The sequence below is a fragment of the Pezoporus occidentalis genome, unplaced genomic scaffold (assembly GCF_034315485.1).
Source record: "Pezoporus occidentalis ecotype Australia unplaced genomic scaffold, CSIRO_AGI_Poc_V1 ctg130, whole genome shotgun sequence".
NCBI lineage: Eukaryota > Metazoa > Chordata > Aves > Psittaciformes > Psittacidae > Pezoporus > Pezoporus occidentalis.
Window position 1 is genome coordinate 1,887,532 of NW_026913104.1, and position 20,493 is coordinate 1,908,024.

General features: G+C 40.4%; 1 long non-coding RNA gene across 1 annotated transcript in view; it reads left to right on the forward strand.

Annotated features, from left to right (window-relative positions):
- Positions 1 to 8,252, forward strand: part of LOC134158603 (uncharacterized) — a 34,375-nt gene extending 26,123 nt beyond the window's left edge. Inside the window, exons 2-4 of the long non-coding RNA XR_009962828.1 lie at positions 7,231 to 7,306; positions 7,541 to 7,581; positions 7,831 to 8,252. This is a non-coding gene — a long non-coding RNA (uncharacterized LOC134158603). The remainder of the gene's footprint in view (positions 1 to 7,230; positions 7,307 to 7,540; positions 7,582 to 7,830) is intronic.
- The last annotated feature ends 12,241 nt before the right edge of the window (positions 8,253 to 20,493 follow it).

Sequence of the window (20,493 nt, forward strand, 5' to 3'; positions counted from 1 at the left end):
TTTGTTACAGGATATTTCAGAAGTTACAAGGTTATTTACCTTTCTGACATTGAGACAGCCACAAAGAATGTCTATTTTTAACTAAGGACACATTCTGCTCTGGTAAATGTTTTCCTTTTGTTTCACCCACTTTGCCTTTTACATTGTATGAGTCTAGGACAATCTGGAGGTAGGATCTAGTTCCTTAGTGACATGAAACACTATTATTCTGTAAATGGTATTGCTCAAATCAGTAGCCTCAATTAAGGAACTACTCAACACTTGTATAGGTGGGAGAATTTGGCCTACTGCAAACAGGAAATTACTGTGGTGAATCATTGTATATATTGGGCAGTAAATCACACAGGAGATTTATCATCTTTCTATTCTTTTTCATACTCCAACCCATATGCTGAATAGTTCTTACTGATTGTTTACAGTATGCTATTACATTCACAGTGAAAGCAGGAATTAGCTTGGTTTTATGGTACAGAAAGGACCAAAATACATCCCTGTAGGTATGAGAAGAGAAGCAGGTTTCTAAAACTAGCAGCAAAAGCCTTGGAAAGTGACCACTACAAGAAACAGTCTCCAAGGTTTTGTATTTGTGTAACTGGGAATCTTGTGGTTCTCCTGCTTCCAACTTCAATAGGTACCCAATATTTTAAATGAATACTCTGTTACTCTAATTTCAATTAATGAGTTCTTATCAGCCTTATTTCATATATACCTATATACTTACAAATATTACTGGAGATGGATAAAGGTCTTCAGTGACAGTCTTCTGGGGAAAGGGATGAAGTCAAAACAGAGGCTTGGTCATAAACAGAGCTGCCTGAGCATTTAGAAGAGACTGGTTTGTACTTCCCACCTTCTGTTCATGCTTCCCTGTAGGAAAAAATTGCATGCCAGATCTTTGGGTTTGTTTTCTTTTTCTCTTTTAATTTATTTCCTTTTTAGGTATACTGGTTATTTACTGGTATACTGTGTTAGGTATTCTGATTACTGATGTAACATTTACAGCAAAAATGGCCACCGCCATCTGGAAGTTCCTAGTGGATAATTGTTACTAGAGCAATTCCTTTCTGACTGCTTAGTGATGGGCAGCTCTGCGAATCTCTCCATGTAAACTTTCAGGTTATGCTGCCAGCGGGTAGAACTCCTTTTATATCTTTGAATGTAGGATGAACGCTCTCTAGCTTCCTTCATCCCTTGTTGCTACATGTTTCTTTAGTGCACACACCCACTTTAACGGCATTTGTTGGGTTAGGTGTTTGTCTGTCTTTCCTTTTAGATGCTGCTGGTTTGCCAACTGTTAACTCTTCTAACTATGAAACCCTTTGTGGCAAAGGTTTCCTTTGTTAACATTTTATTTCACATATGTAGGGATCAGGAGACAGTGGGATTAATATGTACTATCGTACAAGCCAAACAAGGCTTTCTCCAGCACAAGCTTTCAATGTCTGATTAGAATACAAATAAAATATCAACCATATGCATGTAGTTCTTTTAAAAGGTGACCATTGCACTGTGTAAAAAGGTCTTGAACCAAATGGATGACTAGTAATTTAGAAGGCACTTACTGAATAATGAAGCTGCATAAGATACAGTACTAGTGCAGAATATGAATGGATTTTTCCTTCTTCTGAGCATCTCTCCTGGCAAGCAGTGCTCTGTTGCAGAGGTTCCATTTGCATGCCCTCAGTGGAAAGCTTAAATTATGCTGTGCTCTAGATGTGCATACTTCTAACTGCTGGCATCCGTGCTGCTGGTGAAATGGGGTTGTGACATTACATTTGAGTTTGTGACACACTGAGTTTGTCTCACATTTTCATAGCGGACAGGAATACCTAATTAGCTCTGCTGAGACAGGGCATTGGGTAACTGCACCTGGGATGTCTGCTGACAGTGGTGTGTATATGCTGCTTCAGAAAGAAACAAACTGTGACAGATGTCTGTGCTGAGCAAGTGAACCTGAGCAGCTCTTAGTCATTCCAATGACTCTGAAGTATGAGCTCTACTTACCTCTTGTTGCAGTAGCCGTGGAGCAAGACAGACTTAATTCTTCTTTCCCACTGCAGTCACTCAGATCTCCTTATTGTGTCTGGTAATGATGTCTTGTTTTCTTTTGGCTTTGAAATCTCTAGATTTATTAGCTGAAAGATGGTGTATAATCACTTAGTGGTGATTATTTTCTTTCAGTAGCCTTTCATGCTCAGCTTTACCTTTAGGTGACAGAAATTAGAACATGGGATGTGGACAAGGTCAGTTGTCATATGTTATGCCTTCAGAATGCATTCCGCCTTTCCTTAGGGATGCTATATGATGCCATCTCGTGTATGTTTTCCCTCGCAATGATCATCTTTCCTGAGAAGGCAGGGTATCAAAAAGATTCTTGTTTATTTGCTCTGTTCTGACAGTGCTTTGTACAGATAGCTGGGTTCCTCCACTGACTTCACACAGTATTCGAGGTCTGAAGGCATCAGAGCTTGTGAAATAATCTGAAGTCTGCAGAACGGTCCTCACTGTAGAAAATGAAGCTATGTAGTGAAGGCAGAAGAGGAAGAGTGGGTTGCAGCTGTAATGAGGTGCAATTGACAATATCATTGTCACTTTTTGCGTGATTGTTATTGTAAATTTCCAAGAATTACCTGCCACTGACTCATCTTTAATGATGCCCCATGGCTACTTCTAAAAGTTTTCCTTGGATTCAGAGCTCCCTGGCGATGACAGAGACGGCGTGCTCAGACTGCTTTTACCTACCTGCAGTACTTTTTATTCCACCGTGATGAAACTTCTCCTGTGTCAGACTGACGGTTTTACTCAGTCCCCCACAGATAGCAACTAAGAAATTCTCCAGACTGTCTGCACCTTTTCAGATGGTGACAAGTAAAGGCAGTCCTCCTTGTGACATTCATTCCTAATGCTGTTGTATGTAGTAATCAGAGTCCGTTAACTATCAATGGCATTCAGTTATCGTCTAAATTGTCTGGTCAGGTTTTGAGGAATTATAGGTTATCAAGGGGGAAGAGGCTATTTTGATCTGCCCATTTTCAATGCTTTAGGGCATCTGCAGGTGCGATTTGGTTTCTTCTCAGTACAGCTCTGAGAAATATCAGTCTTAAACATATGTAATAGTATGCTTGGATTTTGGTGTATTTTTGGAAAACATAGTTAAGGAGATGAACTAATTCTGAGCTACCATGAAGTGGTTTGCTGGTGTTCCTAATCTTATCTGTGCTATTAACCTGAAACTGGCACATCTGGTCCATTCTGTGAAGCAACAGTGACCTCCCATGGGCACAGATGAGCTGTCAGTGCTGTGTGTTTCTGTTTCATTGACTTGACAAATCCATTATGGAATTGATTATCTAATCCCAAATAATAAGCAAAATTTCTCAGCTTTCCAAATAACTACTCAGGTATTAACCTTGTTTAATTTGGCATAGATTTTCACCTATACCTGTCACAAATACTAAACGAGGTTGAAGGCAGAAGTTTACATTTAGGGGCCTAACCTGCATACAAAGACAAAAGGAGAAAAAATCCTGTTATTGGGAGAATTGTGGTGGGTTATTCTTTGGGTGCTTCTCACTTTGTTTTTTCAGAAAGAAAGGTTTTTGTTCAGACAGACCTTGGGAAGATGTTGCAAGAAGAAATTTCCTGATGTTTCCTCTGTAGTAACAGAGTACCAGTGTTAAGTGATTTCTAAGTATGGCTCAGCACTTTGTTGTCAAATGCTGAAAATCTATGGTATTTAATTTTTCATCATCCTTTTAATTTGCGACAATTCAAAACCAAAACCGAGCCAAGAAAAATCGAGAGAGCAACAGAAAATGTTGTTCCTGGTATCCCAAGTTCTGTCGCTGGATGGTGCTGTGAATCAGATCGCGGGAAGCCCTCGCTAGCAAACAAATCACATCAGCTGCAAAAAGAGAGCAGCGTAAAGGGGAATATATAGAGAAATCTCCTGTTGAGATGAATCCGATTTACCGGTACTTCCCTGTGCTCCCCAGTGTTGGTTTAAAATGCCCATCAGTGAGGAATGTGGCAGAAATGCCATTATTATTACTTTTCTCTCCCTGCAAAATTGGTGACTTAAACTATGTCAGATCAGCCCACGTGGAAGCTCAGGTGAAATTAATTTCATAGGACTCAGAGAAGGTAGCATTTAAATGTGGGTATTGTAGGACGCAAGACACTGCATGGCACAGGTTGTGTTATGTGACCTATGGCTTGATTCATGTGCTTAGATATCTTGTTATTTTATACGAGTTGCATATCCCACAGCCCCTTGAAGAGTGCACTTCTTCTGTGAGTGCTGGGTCACACCTGCCAGCTCCCCACAGATGTCTTGGGTACCCCAAAGCATTTCAGCAAGCAGAAGATGCACATAAGGCAGTTGACTCTCCCTCTGAATGTCTTTATAATGCCTTGCTATAAATGTCATAGCTACTCCTCCTTTCTTCTACTATCTGTATGTTTCTGAATCTCAAGATTGAACTGTTCTGCTGCCTGCTATTCGTGTCTTTGAAAATGTCTCTTTTTGTCTCTCTGAATCTTATTGGAATTTTAAGAGAGCTGTGAATTTAACTTAGACATCTGTACTAGAACAAAGCTCTGGTAAAAGAGAGGTCTTTTACTGGCTCTGCAGAGAATCGAGTCAATGTAAGGATGCAAAGTCAGGGTTAATATTTTGTGTCCGTGAGCTAGAGCCACAAACACGTATTCTTTTTCAGACTGGGCACTTGAGCAGTCTTCTCTATTTACAGTCTTTTCTTTCTTCTTCTTTTTTTTTTTTTTAAGGATCATTTATCTGCTTAGTTACTGAAATACAATGGCGTGGCTGGCAGCCAGTTAAAATACCTCGTTTCTCCAACTCTTTCACAATATTGTCTCATTCCTGCCCCTGACAGACACAAGTGCATGGGATCTGCTGGTCTTCTGTTGGGAGACTGTTGCTACTCAAAGAGTTTTGCTTGCTTGCATTGAGAAGTGAGTTATTCCATATGAACAAAGGTGGGGAAGTTGAGGCTCAAACCCTTACATTTTCAGATTATTTTCCTACAGGTCCTTTGTCTGCAAATCCTTTCTCTTCATCCTTGTCCTATCTTGACTGAGATGGCTATAACATGCTTAATAATCAGGTTTCTTTTTCTGCTTTATCTCAGACTTGATGGTGATCTAGTAGAGAATGTCATGTAAGAATACAAGATTGCTTTCTGCCATGTTTTATCTTATAGTTGTCTTAGGTCTGCCTTTTCTGGCATGGACTCAGTAAAGCACTTAAGTCAGGAAGGTAAGTGCTAGCTTGACATTGACCATAAACATGTGCTCCTTGAATTGGGGCCCTTGCACTTTGTGGTAGTTATATATTCCATGAAGTTCCTTGGTGTACCAGTTTTGTCATCAAGCTAGGCATGTATACAAAGGTATTGAGTTTGCACTTTAAAGACATGTGATGATGCCTGAATAACTGGGTACGTCTGGCTGGGCTTGACACAGGCTCAGTTATGGCAAACACAAAGAAAAGTCTGGTGATTCTCCACTGGGTTGCTTACAGGGCAGCAACCCGTGAGGGGAGAAAACACTAAGATGCAAATTGTGTAGGTAGCTATGATAGTTCAATACATATAACTCACTGCACCAATCAAAACTATATGAATTCTATGTGTGAAAGGGTGACATAAGGGACATTTAATCCCACAGATGCCTCCTCATCTCCTATACTCTGCTTCCCCTGGTATGTTTTTTGGAATCTAAGCCTTCTGTCTGGGTGTCTGATTGTCTATGGGATATCAGAAGATTGTGTTCAAATGAATCTCTGTATAAAGAGCAAGGGCTGTTTCATGTCCTGCTGGTATTCCCTATAGGGCAGCCTATTAGTCATGCAGCAAGCCAGAGCAGCTGAATGAACCAAGAATTAAGGTGGACCAAATTGCAAATGCTCTCCTATTAGCTGCAGTTCGCTACATAAAAATTTGCTTATTTAGAGTTAATAATTAAAGTTAATTCATAAGTGGGGATAAGAAAATAAAGGTCCTAAATCCATTTTTCCCTTCTGGACAAATACATTGAAAGTCACAAACAACAATGGTTTGTAATCTGGGGTCAAATTTCAGAGGCTTTTCCCTATACACTGAGATTATATTTCACTCCCAGTGGCCTTCATCCAGATTCTTTCAACACTAGGGAAATGACTCCTACTGAGTTCAGCTAACACAGTCCTACCATGGCTAAATAAGAGAGAAATGTTTTTGTGCAGACCTAAAAATACTACTTGCTTTGTGTCTGATTGGGCACGATTCTGCCTAGACTATGTAACAAGAGCCACTGACTGTGGCAATTTCCACTGTAGGTGGGTCAGTGTGGGAAAGAAGGGGCAAGTGCCCCTTAGCTTGCTCTCACAGAGATGGGTAGGGTCAGGATGTTACTTTGCTCTTTGGCAGTTATTGGAAATGTGAATGCTGGATCTTTCCTGATTAGCTTAGAAACGTAAAGCTCCTTGAGATTTCCTCTCACTCACAGAATTTATGCTGTTTGTATCTGAAAATGCATCACACTTTTCTGGGACATGCCTATCTGAAGCAAGCATATAATACCTGGTCTTTACAGCCAACAGTGGGGAAGATCAGAGATGCTGGAGCTATTGCTATTACTTGTAGTATTATTTCAGCTCCTTTGCTGAAACAGGAGTAAAAATACTGTTATCCCTTATCCCCAACCTAAAGCTGTCACTTTGCAAATGGGGAAATAATGTTATATTTTAATAAAATAAAACAAACCAACAAACATTTCCTGTAGAAAATGAAGGCAGGAATTCCCTAAGATTCTGGCTGGCCTGAGAGGACACAACAAACAAACACCTTCTTACAGTGAGTAGTTGAGTTCATGCTATCGAAGTTAACACTTAATTGTGAAATTTGATCCAGGCATTGCTACACTAATCTCTGGATAATAACACAATGAATAAAAGCAGAACCCTGAAAAACAGCTCTGTAAAATTCCCGAGGTTACTGAACTACTTTATTTGTTCAGTGTTGTGTATAGTATTGCTTTTTGGTTTTCTTTAATAATTGTGACATCTGGTATTTATCTAAAAATGAGGAAGTCCACCCTATTTATCAACAAGGCTAAGAATTGTATTCAGCAGCATTCAGTTCCTTTGTAGTGGAATAAACTAGGTGTTTTATGTATGCACAGCTCTCTCGTGACGTAGCTTTAATAACCAAGCCTTTATGTTCTTTTAAGCTTAGGCACAAAGTTTCAGGAGAAATATCACAATAGAACTGGGATGTATGAGGCATCTCACAGGGGCCAAAGACTGGTGAGGTATATAGAATGATAAAGTCTCACTACAGAACTTTAAGAGAATGCTTGCTGACCTTTATGGGGCCTATTCCTGTTACAGCTGAGCATGTGCTTAAACAGTCTCCTGAACTGAGACTTAAGCAGTAACACAGTTCTGGGTGTACTTAAAGTGTATTAATTAGCTACAGCACTTGGTGGAGGGGAGAAAATGTACTAAGCATTCAATGATTGCTTCCTCCTTATGTTTCAGAATTGCATTCCCTTTTCATTGAAGTCAAGGAAAGCCTTGAGGTAGATACAAATGGTGACAGTAACCACAGCCTAAGTAAAACACAGTGTTTGCATGCAGCTTGTAAAGCATTTGGTAGTTCTGTTTCAAAGGCGGATGTGTTGCTCAAAGCAGTTGTAGAACTTTGAACTGTTGAATTGTCACAGCAACTATTGCATGGTACACAGCGACAGCTTGAAAACATCTGTCTGCAGTTGTTAAACAGGCAGAAATGTGGAGTGATTGTCCAGAGCTTTTCTGTTACAATGCAGGACAGCCAAATACAGCAACTCTGTGCTTATTTCTCCAGGCACCTCTGTTCAGACTTTCTTCCCAGAAAATTAAAACCTTTCTGTTGCGGATATGAGCTCCTAGAGAAGCTCTCCATTTCACACCATCTTTTGCCATCGGCAGTTGCTTGTGTACAATAAGCTTTGTCAAGCATGCCACGTGCTGCAGAAAAATCACGTCTCTCATAACCCTCCAGTACTAGTCCAGAGTAAATCTTCATTCTGTACAGCTCATGTCTCCTGGAAATCCATCTAAGAAGACAAATTAGAAAAATGCTACTCTTGAGTGGTTATATTTTATGGCAATATATTTATTTGTGATAGGAGCAATTTACTTAGGATTGTTCTTGCTATAGTCCATATCATTTGCTTGAGCCATGAATAAATAAATGATTGTGATGCCAGCTTTTGAGGATCTCTCTGACCAAACCAGTCTAACCTGGCACTTGTTTGGGTTGGTTTCTTGCCACATGTAATTTTTTTCTCTTTAGCAGTAAGTTCCCATGAAAGTGCCAGTATATTCCCCCTTGTTGAGAGTTAATATTTCATTAGCATAAATCATTTCATATCTTGTGGAGTCTGACCTAATTTCTCTGAGTACAAACCTGCATCAACTCCTTCTTTGTCGTTTGTATTCCTGTGTAAATTCCAGTACCACTGCTTTATGCTATATAGCTACTGCCTCTACAATTTCTGCTCTTCAGACTCAGAGCTCCTACCTCTGTCAGCAAGTCCTCCTTTCACCTAAGGATTACACAGACACAGAAGAAATGGAAGCACCAAACTCCATAGTGTGATACCTATGATTTTTTCATGGCATACTGGTGCTCCCTTGGAGAAGAGGAACCAGGCGATGGAAATGCCCACAAGAAAAATTTTACTCTCATCAAGAGAGCATATGTGTCTCACTTCAGACCACAGTCTTAGTTGTTTTAAATGAGGGAAGTTCCACTGGTTCTAGCAAGGCTTTGCTTAACTGAGCCAATGCGCACAGCAGAAGTGCTGTATTCCTACAGTAAACTGCATCACGTTCCAAAAATCCATACTTATCAAGAAACAGAGGTGAAAGATGATGCAACTTTATAGGACATGTAACTGACTGAGAGTACGTTTGTGTAGGGAAATGAGAAAATGCAAAAATACAGGTGTTGCTTGGAATTTGCTCCTCTTTATCCAGGGTTAAGAGGCTAATGGAAGCACAACTAACACAAGGAGATCCTGCTTAAAAAAAAAAGAAAAAAGAATAAAATAAAAGAAGAATTAAATATTTACCTACTAAAAGAAATGCCAATTGACAGATTAAATATGCAAGTTCTTTGTTATCATTCCAATAATTCCAGAACAAAAAGTTGGAGCTAAAGGAGGAGCAAATACCTGGTACAAGCCTTACACCTGTGCAAAGCAAGAAGAGACTTGCCACCTGCAGTTCTCTTCAGAATAATGACCCCTAGAAAGTCTGCAACTCTTTCTCAGTCCTTCTGTACCCTTTCCTATCTTTGGTGCATTTTTTTATCCTCTTGCCACTTGTATATAATGAAGGAATTCCTGAGAAGAACTGAGCTATCTAATCTGTAAATTCCCACATGGAAGTAAACCAAGACAATGTAACTAAATTGTTTTTGGGGGACCTAGACAGATTCACACTCCTGATGGAGTGGTCACTGATGTAAGTGGTGTGTGAACAGACATTTCTGATATATTTGTTGTTAGCTTTAGTGTGAGCCAGGAGCTATGGGTCCAGCTTTATGTGGGATATATGCCTAAGAACCATGAAAGTTCAAGTTTCTTCAGTATTGAATGTGCTTGAGCTTCAGTGGGTAATGGATGCTCTAAACTTTGCACTGAGTGAAACTTTCTGGAAGAAATCCTGTTGTTTCAGCCCTTCTCAGGCTATTGCTTTCGTCTCTGGATAACTCATGTCCTATTCTCTAGCCACTGAAAAGGACAGAACCTAGTATTCAGTGAAAAGAGGCTGGAGATGGCCCCATGTGTTTGGGAGGCTTTTTTCTGTTGTGATTACATCTACATCCCCTGTGTGTGATGTGGTATGTAGTAATACTGGAAGCTCCATACTTTCTGTCTCTTCCCACGTGATAATTAGCACCAACAGTCACAATCAGATCATGGTGACCTAGTACTCTTGGCTGAGCAGTATCACCTTGATTTGGTGGCAGCTTTTCATGACTCTGCAAGTTCAATGCATTCATATAAATAGTCTTTTTAAGGGGCTATATGGATGTATGTTTTAATTTGCATTTCCACTTAATAAAGAGCAGGGAAATTACTAGTTAGCAGAAGTTGGTGGGTGAATTGCTATTCCATTCGTAAGTGTCCAAACCTACCCTGATTTTAAGAGCAGTGTTTCCATTGGTTTTATAGGGTACTGTGCAGGGATGGGAGGTACCCTTTGAAGAGTACCAATACAATACATGGACAAGGACTCAACAAGCTGTTTCAAGCTTCTGCAAGGCCCAAAGGCTTAGCTTGCAAGTAGCTCACGGTGTAGTACATGTATAAATATTTTAATGTTCAGAAAACACTTGATTTTCTTGAATTATTGGAAAGCTTGAAAATCAGTCCATGCAGTGGAAATAAATTCTCGAGTCTCAGACTCAGTCCCTTAAAACAAACATTTAAAAAATCTTTTTAAAGCACCAAAAAGGGATTCTCCCTCAATTTTTCTGCCCCCCCTGAATCCTTCTTATACAAGCAGTATTATGTAAACAGACTGCAGGTGCCCTAGTAACCCAGTAAACCACAACAGCCAGAGACACGTGCTGGAAAAATATACAGGGAATATGCAGCGTGCACATCAGATGGCACCGGGAGCTTTTACAGTCAGAATAAGAGAGCTTACAGCGCTATTAGCTAGACATTTGATGCATCAATATGAAAGGGAAAACTTTTGTGCTCAGCAGATTAGGCTGAGCTGAGAAAGACTTCTTCTGAGAAATCTTTTGAATTCACAATTGTTCCTTAATATTGTGCATGCAAATTAGTGGCTTCTCCTTTAGTGAAGTTTCACTGGAAATCGGGTGTCAAAGATGTTCTTTCCTACCTAGCCTCACTTTTTTGAGGCTGGGTCTTGCTGCTGAAGTGAGTATATGGGAGAAGACAGCTGCTGAGACTTCTCTTGCTGGGCGCCTTCATATCTAGCCATGAGATCTTGCTGCAACTGAGGTTATTATATGCTGTTGCAAATAAACCAACAGCTTATTTTTCTTGACTACTTGTAGGTAAAGATGATTTCAGTTTGCATGGCTCATGCCCTCTCTGCTGAGGGTGCAAATCGAGGGCAGATGAATGCTAGTGTGCATGGCAGGCTTTCAGAGGCGGATGTTTTTATGCTGGTGTTATTGAGGCACTGGAGTAATACTACACCTCTCAGTAATAGTGAGCTTCATCCAATCCTTCATTGCACTCTGTGGCTTTCTGTACATACTACTTTCCCTCAGGACAAATTGTTTTTGTTACAGCAAGCTGAATGGCAGCTGATATAATCAGTAATACCCGGAGCGATAATTCTGCAAGGCTGTAACTTGCATTGGCTGCTGTGTTTGTTCTTCCCAGGGAGTGAAGTATTTAACAAAGAAATGGACAATGCTGTAAATATGTTGCTCAATAGGATAACTTCTGTGTGCATTTTGAAGACAGAAAACCGAATGTATCTGATACCATCAAACTGCTTGATTCCAAAACCTGCTGCTCCTTAAAATGTCAGCTCTCTAACCTTCATACAAGTTTTGTTAACCTGTGCATTCCTGGTGATGCTGCTAGGACCAACTGTGCTTTAGGAAAATGGGGGAGAAACCCACTAGAGGAGGAACGATGTCTGTGTGATATTTTACATGCTGCTGAAAGCTCTTCCTGTTTGTTCTCAGGAAGGGCTGTGTATGTGCAGGACTTAAACTAATCCACCCTGCTAAGAGCTTATGCTTGGTGCAAGGCCAGTTGAGTTGCTATATCTTTGGCTGGCACAGGACCTAGGAAGGCTTGTTTCTGTGTACTTGTGAAGACCCACCTAGCTGTGATCAGGGGAGTGGGTTTGTCTAGTGTCAGATTCATGGCTCTGATATCAGCATGATGTGAACTTGAAGAAAGGTCTTTGGTGCCCGTGGTTGAATTTCATATACCTTAAATTCAGTATCAATAAACTAGACACGGAAGTTGCATCTGGTCATCGAAGTTCCATTTACAGTCAAGAAAGAAACAGGCATCCTGGGGGAATTCATCTTAACTCAGATAGGGTTGCATGAATTAGCTGTTGGAAGTTGTGTTTCTCTGGACTAGAGATGGGGTATGTAAGCACTTAACTGAATTTCTCTTCACAATTAGTGCAACGGGTGTGTTAATACTTCTCATCTTAAGGGTTTTTTTGCTGTTTGTGAGCAACTGAAGGCACTCATATTTTTTTCCACGATCTATGCCCAGGAAAGTATAGTTTGAGGCACCTGGCCTGTGCTACAAGAGAAACAATAGCATGTTCTTAACACTTTCGGAAAGATCCTGATACCTCAGACCTGGCAAGGAAGTGCCTTAAGAGGCATTTTACTTGCTGTTACTGTTTCACCATCTTCTCTGAGAAAGTTGCCAATTTGCTCTTGAAAGATTGAGCAAATCTTACTTTCCTTGCAGGACAAGGGGTTGTTTTCAGCATGAGTCAACAGCAATAGGCTACACTCCATTAGGCCATTTATGCCTTGAGCCAAATCCAAGCAGTCAGAAAAATGTAATGGTCCCCATAAAACATGTTGTGTCTTGCCTTATTGTGCTTCTACTGCAAACTTCCTAGCTGCTAAGTGCCATCTTTAAAGGAGGAATGGAAAAGGAGCAATCAAGAAATTCTGGCCACTGGGTTTCATGCCTTGTGCAGGAGACAGACCCAGCATGTTAATGTGAAATCAGCATTTGGGTGTGACTGGATTTATCTTTGCCAAGTCTTAAGGACATCCAGGTTGAGGGACATAGGTAGTGTGTTAACCTCAAGTATGGGTGAAGAGGGAATACAGTTGTGACCTGGCCCTTCTTCTGTCTGCTCAGGCTCTTCTCAGCCTCTTCTCTTCCCCATCTCACCTATTTTCTGTTGTCAACAGCTGGGTTTATTTTGGCTTTTAATGCCTGAAGATACCTGGAATACTTTGCATGCTTTGCTGCATAGTTTGTGCTTTAGTAATTCCAGAAGCAGATGTCCCCCAGTGGAGATCTTTGAGCCACAGTAGAGACAGGTCCTGGAAATCATGGAGCACGCCACAAGCCTTGTTAGCCTGTGTTAATTTCCAGCAAGATTCTCACCTGGTAAGGTGCTGAGTGTTGCTGCAAAAGCTATAAAATAGATAGTTTTGTGTGGCCTTGGAACCAGCGTTAATATTATTGAAGATTTTGTTCACTATTTTCCCACTGAACATGCATGGAACAGCAAAAATTCTCCCCTTATTTGGTAGATGATATCAGAAATTCCAGATAGGAGGAAATGGCAACAGATGGTATGGTAGAGCTTTTGTCCAAGTCAGGGAGTAGTAACTTTGGTTAGTAAACTAACTTCCTTCTGAACAGACAGATTGCCTAGGGTCCTCTTTCCAAAGCTTATTGTCCCGAAAAGTTCTTCTTTTAAGTCTTCTCCAGAAGTAGTAAGGGCGGGATATAAACCAGAGATTTCTCTTGGTTACAGAGGATGGAGGGTAGTACAAGCTTATGGAGAGCAGGGCTTGAAAATTATCAGAGATACACTCTAATCCGCTAATGGGGTTGTCTAATGAGCAGGAGCTTTCTGCAACTGTGTTTGTGAAATGATTGTGACTGATAAAATCCCTGTGTGACTACAGTCAAATGACTTAAACCACAACCAGTCATCACTGAAGCATACGCTTAACACTAGACGAGTGTAAGCTTTCATCCCAGCTAATATATTGCACACTTGAAATGAAGCACAGGCTTAATGGTAATGCAGTGAAGTATTTAGTATCTTCATCTTGTAATTCCTACAATCATTTAGGAAGAAAAGCAGCAGCAGTGACTTTTCAAGCTCACGAAGAGTTACAAGGTGTGATTTGTTGTCAACTGGCTTAAAAAGTTCAGTGTCACAACAGAACATTATTGTCATGACTGAGATCTTTGTGGAAAGGGATCATATATGTCACAAGAACAATTTATGCCAGTAAGCTGGTTTTAATGTTTAGGCATTAAATTCTATATTATTGGTCTATGAATAAATAAGTTTAGGGGTACTTGTTTTCTAATGTCTTGAAAGGAACTGATTTTCACAAGAAGGAGAATGTTTGGTTTTGATACAGCACTGTTGTGCTTCGGGTGTTTATGTTTCAGTTAAGAGGCTGAAATGTTCCATTTGTTATGACTGATAAGAAAATACACTTAGTTTTCACTGAACTGAGCATATACAAAGCTTGAAAGGGAAACGGAAAACAATGTTTTTCCCTATATGAAAATATTTAGCATCTCAGTTCAGTGTGTTTGTTCACTTGTTTTGAATGTTTCTTTAAATTCTTACAAAGAAGAATCAAATCAGAACAACTGAGTCATACTATTTTCACAATATTGAGATGTTTAGTTGGGAAAGTCCAGGTTTACCTCACTGTAACAGCTTATGATTGGAATAGGATGATCTGATTTGTTTTGTTTTCCTGTGGTCTTACCAGATAGAGCAGAAAACTTTATGTAAATTCTGGAGCCTTAAGTACCATCAGCATAATGCAGATATTTGTGCCCTGCACCCTGACCTTGTGCCTTCAAAAGATTGATTTCTGCTGGTGGCTGAAGAGAAATTAATTCTTGGCATAAATAGACAACGTTCCTATTTCTGTCTGTCAAGCTCCAATGAATTTCTTCCCTGTTTCATGCGCAGGCTTGACTGTGATAAAGGTGCAGAATGTGTTGACCGGAGAGCCGAGTGTTCACCTTCTTACCTGGTCCTTGCAAAGGGCAGCTAGGGGAGTGTGTGTGTGTGGATGTGAGGGGAAAGGCTGCATTGGTCCATCAGTTTTCTCCAAGAGCAAAGAGGAAGACAGGCATAGAGAATAGGGGATCTACGGCCAAGTGTTTCCCACAGTTTTCAGGGCAGTGTTGGCAGCTTCTTCCTGAAAGCTGTGAATTTATTCACCTGGTCATAGCGTGCCTGCATTTGGCACACTTCTGTGCGCTGCACTTGAACTCAAAGAGATCCAGGATTTTTGCCCTCAGTCCATACAATTGTAAAGGAATAAATGATTTTAAATTTGTTTCATGTGTAATCCACACTGCGTGGAGCTCTGTCCAATATGAAAATTCTGTCCTTCTGTAAGCATGAAGGCAACTTAAAATTCTTTCTTTGGAAATTACCTGACCTTGTCTAATCTGGAAAACAACAAAACAAAATCCCAAACAAACAAGAAAACACCACCAGAAAAAAAACCAAAACACAACTGAGCCAATATCTGCGTTTAGATCTCCCAAAAGGTTACGACTGCAGTTACAACTAGTGCAGTGCAAAAGCGGACAGATCATATTGTAATCTAAAAAGGATTAACAAAACAGAATCTCTGTTAGTCAATATCCAGTGTTTTAATTAGATGTTGGCACTTTTTGGTGACATAGGTACATGAAGTTGAAAGGAAAAAAGCTCGAATTTTAATGCATTCAGAAGTCATTTCCGCTTTTGATCATATGCATTGTCATTTCTCCTTTGCTTCTTGCCACACTGATATCCCTGGTAAGTTTTACTTATTCAGCATTTCACAGACAGGCTGTGTCAGGAGAAATCCCCCCATTCTTTCTGCAGAACTTGTACAAAGTATTTCACTTTGGATTTATGTTGACTAGAAGAAAAGCTGTTCCTCAAGCACAGTGTGAATGCATCTTCATACATTAATCATAAGCAGTCTTCCCATGGCCCTTTGCCAGCGAGGGTACACCGCAATGAATCGCTGAATCACTCAGGCCAAATAGATGACTAGGAAGTGGACAGTAGTTATGAGAGGAGAAATGCAGCTTGCAGGATCTTTGCTACAGAAAGGTTTTTCCAAAGAGACTTTTGCTAATATTTTCAGAACTAGTTGTGCATTTGACTGTTGCACAGGGATTGCTCTCAGAACACACATTTCTGGCTGTATTTGCCTACTTATTTTGATAAAATATTATTCTCAACCCCCTCAAAAAACCCACCCAAAACAAAAGAACCAAATGCAAACCAAACAACTAAGAGTGCAAAAGAGTATGTAACTGTGATAGTCAGAACGCTTGAAGTTTCTGTATCTCGCACTAAAAGTGTAATCATTGAAGTTTATCAGATTTTGTCAGGCTCCAGTTGGAGTTCCTAAAATGCTTTGAAAGCTCCTCTGTAGAAGCAAGCTGTAAAAGCTACATGAAGTTGATGAAGTTGTACTAACTGTAGTGTCTTACTGAAGAGGTGCTGGGTCATACAGTACCTGGTTATAGGACTGATATTGCAGGAGAGAGTACGAGTTTAATGAATTCTGATAATGAAGCCACATTACAGGAGAGGGTTCCTGAGGCCTGAGTTTCTCACATGGTAAACTTTCAGCATCAGTCTTTCCCTGCCTCTAAGTACCTTAAAGATGAAATTTTGTGGAAAATAAACTAGGGAGTGTACAAAACTATGGACAGGTAAATAGAAACAAAGGAGAGAGTTAAATGAAGAATCAAGTGCCTTCATTTGTACTTGCACCAGAATCATCAAGTACAGTAATAGCTGGTTTCTGTACCTGCATTTAATAGAATAAAACATTAGCCAGTGAGAGTCCCAGCCACTGAAGTAAAAGAGATGGGAGTTTTCATAACTGAGTCCTACAAAAGAAAAGCCCCTAAATTTCCAGAGAGCTGCCAATGTTAATCAAATGCTTTCTGTGCATCTGGAATGAAAGAAAATACCCTTATCTTTCTGCACTGCAATAGATCACAGAGGGATTACTCCAAAATATGTAGCATAGATGGTTAGCATTCAATGCTGTATTTTAAATGAGAATGTCAGAGGAGAACACATTTGAGCAAGAATGATGCTACTGTTATCAGGCTAAGTCTGTTGCTGCTTGGTGTCCTTTCCAAAATGAAGATTCCAGATTTTCAATGGATGTACAGTACAAGATCAAGAGAAGAAAAAGAGGTTGTTTCTGAATTATTTTTTGAGCTCATACCCTGATCTTACCACTTCAAGTCACAGCAACAGGCTGTATTGTTTCCCTTACAGAATTGTTGGCATTGCCCATGAGACTAACAGCAAATCTTCTGTGCCTGAAGGGTTCTGAAATGATTCCAAAACTCTCATTTGCAGAGGGAATATTGTCATCCTTGCTGAGCATGGTGTTTCTCTGCTGCATTTCCAGCTCCTTTACTTGTGAGAAACTCGTTTATTTCCCTAATCTGTACAGAGTAGCAGTTGTTCTTCCAACTGTTGGTGTGCGTTAGGTAATGAGGTCTCTTTCTTTTGGGTCTCTCTGTGATTCCTGCCTGTAGTGAGTGTTAGAGAGGAGATTATCCAAGGCTGAGCTGCAAGATTTGGTATTTGTGCCTTTGCAAATCTCCTGCTCTTTGCTTTCTCAGACTGGTAAAACAACTTCTGAGTCCTAAACCCCATTTAGGCTGACAGCGAGGTAACCAGCAGGTGGCAGTTTCACCCAACTAATACGAATGCGTTAGGCAGCAAACAAATTTGTGTGTAAATATGACTGCAAAAGTGGATTTCTTTTGCTTTTACCTAAATTACAGCTTTTGCTTGTGCTCCATCGCCCCTTGGATGATACTGACGACAGAGTTTCAGGACAATGACAACTGCCAGGAAGCAGTAGATACGGCTTTTGATGGAGTTGTTGGTGCAGTGTTGTACTCTAAATCAGTACTGGTTTTGCGCTCAGGAAAGAATTGCTGTGAGTGTATAGGGGCTGTTTATTTTAGACAAGTGGGTCAGATAATTCAAATGTGAATATACACCTCTGCATCCAAAGGCTGGTGTATGTTTGAGTAGCTTTCTGAATGTGCCTGCTGCAAAGCTTTCCACTGACTTGCAGAAACTGCAGATTACATCTCAGTAAATCCTGACTGAGCTGCAACATTTGCTCAAAGAAGTTACTTTTCTAAACACAGAATTGTAGTTTTGTTTCATGGCATGAGAGAAATTTGTCACTCACACTGGGTTCTTTTTAATGCCAACAGTTTGCTTTTGGACAAAATACAACTTTATAGTGTCACAGTAACGCGTAAAATGAAAAGGTATATGCATGGAGAACAGTGACTATAACAATAAAGGATCCGCAAAGACTGACAGAAGTCTTTAGTGCAGCATGTTACTGGCTTCTATGCAGGACCACTGTAAAAGGAAACCTGTTTGAGAGTCCAGTGGGAACATGGAACAAACCTTTATGTTGCGTCACTTTCACAGCTGATGAATCCCCAAGCTTTCTTGCTGTCTCACACTGCCAACTTCCAGAGCTAGTCATGCGATTTGTGTGCGTAACATTCAATGATATTCTTAATCCTCTTTTCTCTTCATGAATCATTTGAGATCTTTTGATTTCTGTCAAATTCAGGTTTATTTTGGGGGTGGTTCTTTGTGTAATTTCTCAACAGATAGCTTGGATGGTTGTTTTTCACTGTGTTGGTGTGCACAAACTCTGGCAGCCCGTAAGTCACCAGACTGGTGTTACTGTAGGTGGGGAAGTTACCAAGATGCCTTCTCCTTTCACCCCTTAACACCATCTGCTTTAGCAGCCACTATGTGACATGTGAAAGGAGAGAGGCTGTGCAACTGCTCTCAGTGCTAGCTTACCCAAGATTGTCTGTCAGAGGCAAGCTTGCAAGGTGCACAGCATAAACAAGCTAGTTCAAACACCTAACTGCAGAGAAAAGGACTTGAGTACACAGTAGCGTGCCTGTGGTCCCAGGCTGGCTTTGTGAGCAAGCACAGAAGCTTAGGCTTGTGGGATCATCACTGTTCTTGGTACTCTCGCTGGCTCAGTCAACATGAGATCACATCTCACTTGCAGGTGCAGTATGGACGCAGACTCTGTTGTGTGCTATTGTTTCTGTTGCCTGAGTTGGTACTGGAAACTTGAACTAGACGTGACTGCTACTCACTCACAGACAAACACCTGAATGTTTGAGGAGAACGGGTAGGCTGCAAGCCAACAGTGCTGAACATGGCCTCTGTGTGTGAGCACCAAGAAGTACAGGGTAGATCTTCGAGCATGTGTGCATGATCACTACAAACAGCTTGAATATTTAGCTGTAAGAAGTGATGGGGTGTTTTTGGTTGGTTGGTTGGGTGGGTTTTATTGTTTTTTTTGGTTTGGGCTTGTTTCTCTTTGCAGGAGGTTAAACTTGGAGCTCAGGAATAGAGCAGATAATCTCTCAAAGAGTATGAAGTACAAAAAAATCCTGGAAAGGTCTCTTCTAGAAGTTACTCTGTGTTAGGAAACAAGTGATTGTTCATGGGAAACTCTCATTTAAGTGCAGACATGGTCTCAGTGTGAGAAGGATGCTTGGCTCGGGATATTTACTTTCATTTTAGTCTAGAACTCAGAACTTTCTTGAGAATGCTGGGGAATAGCTTCACTTAGGCATCTGTGTGCAGAAATTGTGAAGGATTTCATGCTCTCCTTTGCACCTCATGTTAGGCCCGATCGGTATGAGACATCTTCTTGTGTGAAAAAAATATGTGCAGTAACCCTGGAATGGATGTGGAATGTCCCAGGTTCAGATCCTCACTGACTGAGAGGTCAGGAGGGGCCATGGTGATTTACACTGCCCAAGGACTTGATCTCTAGGGCTGAGCACATGTGAAGGCTGCATCATTTGTTCCTTATCAAAGCTGAGGTATGAATCAGAACTTGTTTCAGAGGGCAGAGTGGGAGATGTGAGGCTCACATAAAAACGAAGGAAGAAGAATCACAAGAGTTTATGGTACGATGCTTGTTTCAGTGTTACAGTGTGTATGTATATATAAAAGAAAAAGTGATACACTCCTCGGAAAGTGCATCATTAGTAAGCAGCCTTGTATATAGAAGGTTATCCCCAAAAGTTTGGCCTCTGTTCTCGATCTTACTGAAGTTACTTTTTGGAAAATGATTCTTGGTTACTACACCAAAAGTTTATCTGGTAACTGTATGTAAAATATGGAAATGGATTATTATCAGCCCCCAGAATAGCACTGGGCTGTTTCATCTGTGGAAAATATGCCCTTTTTTGCAACTTCCTCATTTTAGATGTTTATTATGACAAGACTTTATCTGCCTGGCATCGTATGTTTAAAGTATTGATACAAAGACATTGAAACCAGTTTAATCATGATTTCATTTTATCCACTGCTTTTCTAAGCATAATAAAAGTGTAGTTAAAGGTGAGATGATATACATATGTAGATTTCTTAAATTAGAGTCTGTATATTTACTTTCATTTATTATGGAGCCTGCCTTCACATGTATGTAAGACTTGGTGCATATAAATCTCAGTCTGTGCTTCTACTACTCTGCAAAGCACAAGTGTACACAGAGTGTATTCTTGTGCTTAAAAATAAGGTCTTATTCCTGGTGGAAACCCGCCTAAAACCATGGTTTGCTATGCTGTTTTCCAGTAGCTTGGAATGAAGGTATTTCCAGAAGAAAACTGCAACAGAGTACTGTTCTAAACACCTTCTGACATTGT